The 11865-nt window shown below is 39.3% G+C and overlaps 1 protein-coding gene across 1 annotated transcript in view; it reads right to left on the reverse strand.

Moving 5' to 3' along the window:
• Window positions 1-658, reverse strand: part of Mthfd2l (methylenetetrahydrofolate dehydrogenase (NADP+ dependent) 2 like) — a 104830-nt gene extending 104172 nt beyond the window's left edge. Inside the window, exon 1 of the mRNA XM_019210032.2 lies at window positions 606-658. The gene's annotated coding sequence lies outside the window, so the exon portion shown is untranslated. The remainder of the gene's footprint in view (window positions 1-605) is intronic.
• Between the last annotated feature and the right edge of the window lie 11207 nt (window positions 659-11865).

Below are 11865 nucleotides of genomic sequence, written 5' to 3' on the forward strand. Positions count from 1 at the left end.
CAGGCCTCACCCACAAATCCTGGTTCCCGCCCACAGGTTCGGCTCCGCCCACGGCCACCCCACCCTCTGGTCGGGGCTCTACGGGTCGGTGGAGGACTCAGTGCCCCTGAGCTCTAGTCTGGGCGCAACCGGGCTCCCCTGACGCCGACACCGCCCACCAGCTCCCAGGCTGCAGCCGTTGCTGCCAGGCCGAGCAGGTCCAGCGGCCCGGAAAGAGGAAAGGGGTCTGCTGCCTGTCTCTGCCCCACCACGGGCCGGGCACTGCGCAGTCGGGAGCAGGGTCGGAGCCGGACGTCAGACAGCTCTAGTCGGACTGGCAAGCCCGCGGACATTGGGGAATCTGCTCTCACGACGCTCGTCTCCGTGGGCTGACAAGGGGGCAGGGAGCAGGCCTCGCAACCCGGTCGTGATTTCCAGTGTCCTTTCACAGGAATTCGTGGATTTGAAAGGGCTGGTTGTAGTACTGGATAGGGAAAGCCAGGCAGTGGGTGCCCAAACCACCCGCAAGGATGGGCAGTCAGAGGAGCAGGACCGCGCTGAGCAAAGGAGCTCCAGAATAGATTGCTATGGGATAGGAAAAGGAAAGAGAAAATAACTTTACAAACCTGACAAGCACTACCTCTGCCTGGTGATCTGGACCAGCACCAGTGCCGATGCTTCAAGCTGATCACACACGCTCCATACAGCTGGCTGACAATGAAATTTCACTTCTGCGGTCTTCCTCCAGACACCGAGAACCTCGGCCTAATAAATGGGGAAAATTATTTTTAAAATCCCAATAGAGGGTTATCCTACAGTTTACCTGAGCAGTACTCAAGCCAGTCAAGGTCATTACAAAAAAAAAAAAAAAAAAAAAAAAAAAAAAAAAAAAAAAAAAAAAAAAAAAAGTCTGAAAAGCTGTCTTACACAATAGCCCAGGATGAAGGGGCAGAAAAAGGATATGTAAAAGCTAAGAAACTCTGAAAAAAGGATGAACTTTAGCTAATAGTAATTTATCAGTACTGGCTCATTCATCATACCATGTAATGTAAGATCTTGATAAAAGAAGTGCAAGTGCACAGTACTCTTTCCAGTTCTGCATATTTACAACTGTTCCAAAAAATACATTTTTTAAAAAAAACCTATTTGTGTAGAGTTGGTCGCCATTAGAATCAATACTCGGATAGACTATAAGGGACTTTATTCCAGTTGCATTTATTGCAAATGATAAATAGTCCCTCCAGGACTGAAAACTTAAGGGTTTTGCTTTTTTACCTTCTGTGTGATTCTAGTATGTGTCCAACATTTACTGGATTTATTGGAATCAGGAATGATAAAAACTACTTTTAAAAGCCAGCCAGGCACTAGAATAGCATAAAGAAAATGTTCTTTGATTATACCAAATATTTCAATGAAAACTGGAAGTCACCCTAAAAGCAGCAACTTAAATGTTCCCTAGGTGTGTCCGTATTACTGCAAATAACAGAAATTCATTATTTTTATGGCTGAGTAACATTAAACTCTACAGAATCAGTGCATTTTATTTATTCATCCCTACTGTACCTCATTTTATTTCATATTTTAACTCAGCAAGTATTTCATTAAACATGAAAGTACAGGTGTGTTTTTGATGTCCTGATTTCATTTCCTTTGGCTATATATATACCTACTACTAGGATAGGTGTATCACACATTAGGCCTCTTTTTAATTGTTATTCCAAATAAAAATATTCTCCGAGCCCCTGCTAAATTACCGAGTCACATCTTTAACAAGGTTTTGTGTTATCAGTCTTCTTTTTTATCACTAGAATAGCATAAAGAAAATGTTCTTTGATTATACCAAATATTTCAATGAAAACTGGAAGTCACCCTAAAAGCAGCAACTTAAATGTTCCCTAGGTGTGTCCGTATTACTGCAAATAACAGAAATTCATTATTTTTATGGCTGAGTAACATTAAACTCTACAGAATCAGTGCATTTTATTTATTCATCCCTACTGTACCTCATTTTATTTCATATTTTAACTCAGCAAGTATTTCATTAAACATGAAAGTACAGGTATGTTTTTGATGTCCTGATTTCATTTCCTTTGGCTATATATATACCTACTACTAGGATAGGTGTATCACACATTAGGCCTCTTTTTAATTGTTATTCCAAATAAAAATATTCTCCGAGCCCCTGCTAAATTACCGAGTCACATCTTTAACAAGGTTTTGTGTTATCAGTCTTCTTGATTCTAATGACTAACAAATAGAATTCACTGACATCTTAATTTACATTACCTTGCCTACTAATGTGTGAAGTATATTTTTATTTATTCCCAATTTTAGTTGTCTATGAAATAAGTCTTTTTGAAAGTTTTTTTATTGATAAAGGAATTACTGTCTATGGCCATATAACCCTGAATGTGCCCGATCTCATCTGATACAGGAATTACTTATGCTAAATATCAATACAACTTCAGTTGCATGGGTAATAAATATTTTCTCCTTGTGGCTTTCCATTTACTTTTTAAATTTTTCAATAAACAAAGTTTTTTTCTTCATTGAGTTTATTGGTACATTTTAGATATACAGTACAGTTATATACATTATTGGGATCTTGTACCTTTACATGACAGGTCTTGGTTCTCATTTTTTCCCCTTGTCCCTGCCCTCCCTTCTCCCCCTCCTCCCCTCCCCCCTTACAAACATTTTTATTTCAATTTTTTCATTTTATCCTATTTTTTCTTTTCCCTTATTACCTTTCCCTTACCCTTCCTACTTTCCCTACACCTTTAGCCCTTTTCTTCCTATTTCACATTGCCAATTATCTCATTAGGATCTTATGTACTATTATAGTTTATTCACACCAGAGAAACTATTTGGTATTTACACATGTGTGACTTATTTATTTCACTTAGGAGTATATCCTCAATATGTATCCATTTTCCTATGAATGAATCTAATTTCTCATTCTTTATGGCTGAATAGTATTCCATTTTATAGAAAAGCTACATCTTCTTTATCCAGTTTCCAACTGAAGGGCAAATGGGCTTTTTCCAAGTTTTAGCTATTACAAACTATGCCGCTATAAACATAGATGTGCATATATCACTATGATATGATTCTTTTAATTCTAAACAAAGTTTGTTAACTATAAAGTAGTTGCTATAGTTTATATCTAGATGTCCACTGAAGCCTCAAGGTCTCCTAAGGTTTTAGTTTTAGGAAGATGATTGGATTATGGGGGTTTATAGCTGACTTGCTGATAAGATGTAGGGTCTTGTCACTGTGGGCATGACCTGGAAGGGTTAGCTCCTCCTTTCACTCTCTACTTCCTGTCCACCATGCCAGGAGCAACTCATCTGCCATGCCCCTTTGCCCTGCCATCTTGCCTTGGAGCCAGCCAACTGTAGACTGAAATGTGAGCCAAAATAAACTTCTTTAAATTGCAGGTGTTCAGTAAGTATTGTGTTCCAAGAATGTGGAGAGTGACTAAGACAGGTTTTAGTACCAGTAAAAGGGACTTGTTGCTAAGATACTGCCAGACCATGTGGTTCAGTAGCTTTTGGGGAAGCTACAGAAGTTTGGACACCTTGGAGATGCTAGTTGGAGACGTCCTAGAATGCTGTGAGCCGAGATTGATGTGAGATTCTGGTCAGAGCTCATGTCAGAATTCTGATAAAGAAGCAAATGATAAAGACCAGCCTGAAGAGGTTCCCCTTGGGGAAAAGAACTCCTCTGGCAGCTGGACTCCAGATTATTTGTGTTATGCTCTGGCAGAAAATTTGTCTACATTTTCTTCATATCCTAAGACTTTGCAGGAGACTGAGTTAAGGGTGGTGGACTAATTAATCTGGCGAAAGAAATTTCAAGGCAGCCCAGCATTCAAGTTGTGATGTAGTTACTGTTGGGGCTTTTAGCCAGCTCTATATTGAAAATCAAGAGCAAAAGGCACAGTTGAGTGATTTTAAGTTTCATCAGAAAAGAAATGCCAATACATTTGGGGCCTATAAAGCTTTGGCCAAGGAAAGCTTGGTTACTGGAAAGGTTAGCGTTAAAAAGAGGCCAAGTGGGACAAGGATGTAGCTTAGTGGCACTGTGCCTGCCTGGCAAGTGCAAGGTCCTGAGTTCAGTTCCTGGTACAGAAGAGGAGGAGGAGCAGGGGGAGGAGGGGGAGGAGAAGGAGAAATAAGGAAGGAGAAGAAGGAGGAGGAGGAGGAGGAGAAAATGGGGAAGAGGAAGAAGAGGAGGAGGAGGAAGTGAAGTGCATTATATCAGGACAACAAAAACAGTATCTTGGGGTCCTAGGAATTAGCAAGACCACACCAATCACAGGCTGAAGGGAGCAAGGATATAAAGCTTTCATTTGGGAAGATAACCCCAGGGTACCATGCTTGAGAAAAACAGACAGCTCCCCAAAGCCAGACCCCCACCCAAGCGGATCTGGTACCCACATCCCCAGGAGCATAGAGATAACAAGAAGCCAGCAGCCACCCTGCAGCTCTCACCACTGCCATTTATCAGCCAGTCCCAGGCCCATCAACCATGGCACTCTAAAATTTTCCACCCTCTTCAGCAGTGTCTTCCTCCCCTTCCTAAAAGGCCCTATATTAACCATGGGCACCCTCCTCTCATTGGCACTCAATGGCCTTCTAGCCCTTGGCTCATCTGCACTCAGATAGCAATAAACTCATTGCATGTTGCTTAGGCTTTGCCTTCCTTCGTGGTCTCAACAGTGCCTCAATCTGACCTTACAATAGCCTTCTAGGGAATTGGTTCATTTGGTTTCAGTTCCTTGTGCCCAGGTAGTATGAAGCCTCTGCCGCTATGATTCCAGAGGGCCTGGATACTGCTCAAGTTGGAAGCAGACACTGGCATAACTTAGGAGGTGCTGGTTTCACTGGCATGCAGAATGAGAGATTTTGGTTGGGGAGATTTCTACCCAGGCTTTGGAAGACCTGAGAAGTCAAGCAGTGTGCTCCAGAGAGGGCAGTGCATGAAGCTGTGCAAGTGAAGTTGAAAATGCAGTGGAGATCCCAGAAACTTGGAAAGGCCAGAAATACAGAAGATCAGAGGAAAGCCTCCAGGAGTGAGCAAAGCCACCCCAAGAGAGAATTCATAAGAACTACAACCAACAACAATGCCATAAGGGTGGGGATCCCTAAGTCTTTTGGAGTTTGTGTCTCACTACAGCTTGCCCTGGGTACTGGACATAGAGCTGCAGTATTTAATGTTTGCCTTGCTGTGTTTTGGTATTTCTTTGGTCATGTTCCTATTACCTTGTTCCTCCTTTTTGGATGAAGAGGTTTATCCAATGCCATTATTAGTTGGTAGTGTTTAACTTTTTTATTTTTACTGGGGCTCACACTAAGAGTTTGTATTATGTCTTAGAGGAGACTTTGAACTTTTCAGCCGTCCTGAAACTGTTAAGACATTGGCAGTTCTCACAGATGAACTAAATGCATTTTACAGAAAGAGATTCACAGAAGTCTTTGGGGGTCAGGATTAGAATATGATGGTTTAGCACTAGATATCCCACTAAAGCCCCATGTGCTCACAGGCAGAGCTTTTGGATTATGGGGGTTCATAGCTGACTTGTAGTTATGAGAGAGGGACTAATCTGATCACTGGGAGTGTGACCTGGAAGGGTTTGTAATCCAATTTATCAATCTTTTCTGGTTGGAGTTTTCTTAATGTTGAAGCAATTATTCCATACTTTAAGATTAATAGATATATTCCTATTAATTTACTGTAGAGCAGTGTGGCAAACCTCTGACATGAATGCTACAGCATGCTGTTTTGTCATTGAAAGCTCTAAAAGTTTTGCCATCACTGCTCTAGAGTGATTAAAGCTTTTTGTCTCTTTATTTGCTTGCTTTTGTTTTTGTTTTGAGGCAGTGTCTCACCATGTAGCTTAGGCCAGCCTTAAACTCACTATGTTGTCCAGGCTGGCCTCAAACTTGCAATGATCCTCCTGCCTCAGCCCCCTGAGTGCTGGGACTACAGGCATGTGCCACCACACACAGCTTGTGTTTAAAGTACTAAACTTTATATTTAAATATCTAATTAATGCTTAAATTGACAACATGGGGTAGGGACCAAACACCATTTTTGTTAAATACAAACAGACAACTATATCGACAGGATTCATTACTAGTCTTTTCTCCTGTTCTGTCATTCTATTTTTTATATAAAGTCTGCTCTGGTGCTCATTTTCCTAAATCAGATAATAGCAGTGGACGTGGCATAAATAAAGATTGGTGAACTTGAAGACATAGAAATTATAAAAAATGAAACAGAGAAAAAAAAAACCAAAACATCAATTCATCATAAAGCCATGAAAGAACTTCAAGGCACCAAATAGAACATGACTATAGTTCTCAAAAGAGAGAGGGTAGGAAACAAGAGTACTTTCATGCCCTTGAATTGTGTTGCCTCTCTCTCTCTCTCTCTTTCTCTCTCTCTCTCCCTCCCTCCCTCTCCCCTCCCCACTTATAGTCCATCCTAATGGAATAGTGCAAAACATAGAAAATGGTGTGCATGAAGTGAGAAATATATAATTGAGAAAATTAAAAAATAATTTTAAAATGAGGATCATTTATGCAAATTACATACATTCCTTACAGAAAATTAAAAATAATAAGAACCACCAATAATAATAGAACTTTATGTCATTTCACTCTGCCAGAAACTCTTCTATGTGGTCTACATGGATTACCTCACTTAACCTTCGCAAGAGCCCTGGAAAATGGGGCTTCTTATTAGTTATAGTTTACATGTGATAAAATTAACATTCAAAATTTAAAGGCAGTTTGATTTCATAGCTTAAAAAAAGAAGACATGAAAATGGAGATTAGAAAATATTTTTGAATCAAAGGAAAATAAAAAGATAATGTCAAAAGCAGTGCTTTTAAAGAAATTGGTGGCCTTAAGTGTTTATTTTAGAAAACAAGAAAAGTCTAACATAATTACATGTCCCTATATTCAGAAACTAGAAAAATTAGCAGTAAAGTTGAAGATAAAAGCTGAAATCAATTAAAGAAGGAAAAAGAATATAGATGAAATCAAAAGAAAGTTCAGAGGAAAGGTCAATATGATTGATAAAATTATAGTTAGACAAATTAGAAAAAAGGAAAATTATTGGGAAGAAGACTTTGGGTCATTAGCCCTGCTGCCTGTCCTGCTGAGGATGGCAGGATGCAAAGCCCCCTTCATCCAAGCCATTTATCGGAATTCTTTATACTGATGGCAATTTAAAAGATGAGGTAATGTTTCTTCATGCATGCAAAATGTGCTTGTTTGCTGCTTGCCTCAAATGTGACAGATTTCTTAAGCTCAGAGCACCTCTTCAGTGGCCCAGCCCAGTATGCATGCAGGACTCATCTGGTACTCAGTGTCATGCCGTGCAGTTTCTTGACACGTACCAAAACAATAATACTAACAATCTTTCATCTCTTTATTGTGGCAAAATATACATAACATGAAGCTTACCTTCTTAACAAGTATCAATATATAGTCCTGCAGTAAGTGCACTCAGATCTCGTGCAGCCTGTCTCCAGAACTACTACATCTTACAAAATAAAAGGAATCTCTATGACCATGAGATAAACTTCCATCCTTCAGCCCCTTTTCTATCTTTATGATATTGACTACTCTAAATACTGGATACAATATTTATCTTTCTGCTATTTATTTCACTTAACAAAATATTCTCAAGTTTCATCCATGTTGCAGCATGTTAGAATTTCCTTCCTTTTCTGAATTGAATAGTAATCCCATTGTTTGCATAAATAACATTTTAATTATGCATCCATCTTGTCAACGGACTTGGGTTTCTTCTGCCCTTTAGCTATTGTTATGAATAATGTTATTATGAACATGAATATAAAGATACCTCTGAAAGGATTTATGTTTGCTTCCTTTGGTTGTGTAACCCACGAGCAGGTTTGCTAGATTCTTGCAGCTAGCAGGGAAAAATTTCATCCGTGAGTAGAAGGGCTAACAATGGGAAAGAGAGTTAGCCCTTATTACTTATATAAATTTTGAGAAAGGGACTACAACTATAAGGAATTTTTATGACTTGGGTGCCCAAGGACGGTCTTCTCAGGAGGGCACACAGTTACTGGACTTCTTGGCATCAGGCAGGCTGTAAATAACATTTTGGGTCCATTTGCCCTATTTATTGGGAAGCTGCTATAATTGCTGAAGTCAGCTTGTTTGCTTTTTCCTGTTGGTTTAGGGCAGTCCTGACAGTCGTCTTCAATGGTGTTTCCTCTCGGATATTTAAGGAAACAGTTGTAACAATCCTTGCTAGATCTCCCAGACTATACAGCAGGTTGGAACTCTTCCCAAAGTACTTTGTAAGGCCAGCAATACTCTGAGAGCAAAATACAATAAGATAAAGATAGTACAAGAGTAGAAAACTACAGATCAATATCCCTCAACAGAATTGTAGGAAAAATCTTCAAAAGCAAATTGAACAGCTATATTTAAAAAGTACAATATATCATAGACAAGTGGCATTGATCCTGGGAATAAAATCTGGCTCAACATACCACAACCAATCAGAGTAATTTACCATCAAAGCCAAATAAAGAAAATCTTATGATCTCAATCTAGAAAAAGTATTTGAGAAAATTCAACATCTGTTTATAATAAAAGACATCCACAGAGTGCTCAGAGATAACGTGATACTTAAAAATTCCTAAGATTTAAGAACAAGACAAAGATGTCTTCTTACCATTTCTATTTCACATTATACTGATTACCGGCTCTGACTACAAAAGGAGACAAAAGATATGTCTGGGGTGATGGAAAGGTCCTGTACCTTGATTGTGGTATGGTAAACAGTCTATGCATTGCCAAAATGCATCAAATTACACACCTAAAATAAAAGCATTTTATTGCATTTAAATTGAACCTTAATTAAAGTATATAAAACACAGGGCATAAGCATCTCTTGATTCTTCTTAGATGTAACCCTCATTCTTACTAAAAATCCTTTTTTCTAATATAATATGAGTCTAAAGTTACTTCATGGCCCAAAGAAAACTCCAAAACATAATTTCACTTGTAATACAAACCAAAGACTAGATTCTTGGCTTGAATCTACAACTTTGTCAAATAACAATATTGTGAAGGGTTCACTCTTATAATTATTATTGTCTTCATTGTCTAGAGGCTAGTCTATTCAGTAGCTATAACATCATTTACATACACAGAAAATTACTAATTAATTTTACAAGGATAGTTTTTGGTACTATATCTGAGTGGAAATAAAATCCACTAGAAGAGAATAAACCAAATCTTCATAATGTCCTTCATCAAAAGCTTCAACTAATATGTTATGAAATGTGATGTATTTGCACTCATACCTGAAACTACATAACGGTCGAGGCAGTGTTGCATTTACTTATGGTTATACAAATACTGTGACCATTGAATTTAATGCAATAGTTATTTATTTACCGCATGCTATATGCCTACATTGATAAAGCAGAAATAAAATTATGTATAATCATTAATAAAAATGGATCATCTATTCTAGATTTTAAATATTTTAATAAAATTCCATTGCACTATAAAACACTTATCATTTGAATTTGGGTGACATACACTTTATTCTTTAATTAATATCACCAGTTTATGTACTTGACTGTGTAAATACTAGATTTTGCCTGATTAACAGCAGATTGAATGGTGTATATGGCACAATATCAGGACTGTGGGTTGCTTTCTACTAAAGGAGCACAGCATTTTGAAAGATTCAGGGAGAACTAGGCCAGTGCTGAGGCCAAATAATAGTATTAAGTATGTTTTTAAGCATAAGATTAAAATAGGTAAGATTTCATATTAGCCACTTGTTTTTGGCCAAATTTTCTTCTTACTACAGCAAAGATCTATATTCTGAAATTTTATTGCCTCATAATACTCAGGAGAGAGCTCACAAAGTTACCAGGGTTGCACATTAATATTGGCAGCAAGAAGAAGGAGTAGCCAGTGGGCATCGTGCATGTGAAGATTATAGCACTCTATCCTCTTGTGAAGGAGGCTGGCAGAGCTACCAGAACTGTAGTCAGGATGTCTTAGTCACTGATGAATCAGGTCACAGAGAATAAATGCACCTCGCCCAGGTACACACAGAGTCTATTGTCTGGAGGTTCTGTCTCAACATTCCCAGAGGCTGGATAGGACCAAGGTAAAGCTGAGTATTGTGCACTGTGGTGGAAATTGGAAGGAAAATGGAAATAATGCTCCTGGCAGTGGGCCTTGGCTGTACCTTTCATGGTTTGTATAACCCTGGCAAGTCAGTTCATTTCTCTTTGCCCATTGCCTTTCATTGGCAAATCAGAGTAAAAAGGAAGTGATTGTTATCAGTTCATCTCATTAGCTAAGTAATTCTTGGAGGCCTCGGGCACCCTTTTGGGGGAAGTGATTTATAAAATAAGAGTTGAGAACTAAGTGAAAATTAACCAGATGAATGGGCTTAAAGGTTGGGGAGTTGAAAGTTGTTCAAATCTGAGGGAACAATATGGGCAAGGCCCTGATCCAGAACAGAAAATGGTCATTCAGGCAACTAGGGAGTGATGTGATATAACCAGAGCAATGAACTTCATGAGTTAAAAAGCGAGGGAACCTAAATTATAAGCAGTTGAATAACTTGTTCGAGGTCACCTAGCTAACAGGTTATCTGATTTGTTGCCCCGGCCCGTGGGGTCAGTAATTGGTAGAGCTCGAGAAGGGGAAGTACCTGGAAATGAGACAAGAGGGGCGCGGAAAGAAGGAGACCAAGCAAAGAGTTGTCAAGGTCTCATTTATTTGCAGATACAGGCAGTTTATAAAGGCAAAAACTGCAAAATTGTAAGAGGAAATAGCCATAAACTTCTGAGGGAGGAGAACGTAACAATAGTATAACACAATGTTACTATGTAACGGATCAGGTCACTTGTCTGCGCAAACCCGTTGTCGTGGGTAACGACACAACTGTGGTGGTGGGGTGATCAGCGGGTCAACATGGAGGCTGTTTGGTTTTCTTACTTAGGACAGGCTAGCAGCTTAGTCTACCACATCTCCCCCTTCTCTATTATAAAAATTGAGGAAGAGATATATATCATGCAAGTCAATGAGGGGAGGCTGTGTAGAGGGGTGTCAGAGAGGCAGGTTGTAGAGGAAAAGATGGCCTTGACACTTCGACAGAAGCCCCTGTCTTAGGTTGATCAGTCAGGCATTGACTGTCTTACCCGTCATTGGGGTCAACTGTAGCAAGAGAGGAGAAGTTTCTAGAAAACTTCAGGGACATTCCAAGGCTCTCCAGTAACTGTGACTGTAAGGACTTGGCAATATTCTCTTTTTGAACCTCTCAGATGTCAGGCTTATCCTCTAGTCTCCATAGACATTCAGATCTGCAAGTAATTTTCCTCCTGATCGGCCAGATCAAGACGATGGTAATGGATTTGAATGAGTTTGGCTTGCATGGTATCCATCTGTTGTTTAATAAAGGCCATAAGCCTCTTAAATATTAGAGGCCCGATAGTTAATACTATCAGGAGCCCTAATAGGGGCCCCAATAAAGGGAGGAGATAAGGTAGAAACCCATTGAGCCCAGTCCAGAGGGGGTTTTCGTGTAATTTTTTTCTGCGTTATTCTAAATCTTCCTGTAAGGTTTTGATCTTATCCCTAACAATACCAGACTTATTTGCATAAAAACAACATTGTTCATGGAGGGCAAGACAGATTCCTCCTTGTTCGGCGGTGAGCATATCTAAACCTCTTCTATTTTGAAGGACAACCTCTGCAAGGGAATCAATTTGATCTTGCAGATATTGCATAGTATCAGACAAGGTTTGAACATCATCAATCAATTGTTGAGACAATTTGGCATATTTGTGCAAGGAGACA

Source organism: Fukomys damarensis, unplaced genomic scaffold (genome assembly GCF_012274545.1).
Source record: "Fukomys damarensis isolate Sample0158 unplaced genomic scaffold, DMR_v1.0_HiC HiC_scaffold_37, whole genome shotgun sequence".
NCBI lineage: Eukaryota > Metazoa > Chordata > Mammalia > Rodentia > Bathyergidae > Fukomys > Fukomys damarensis.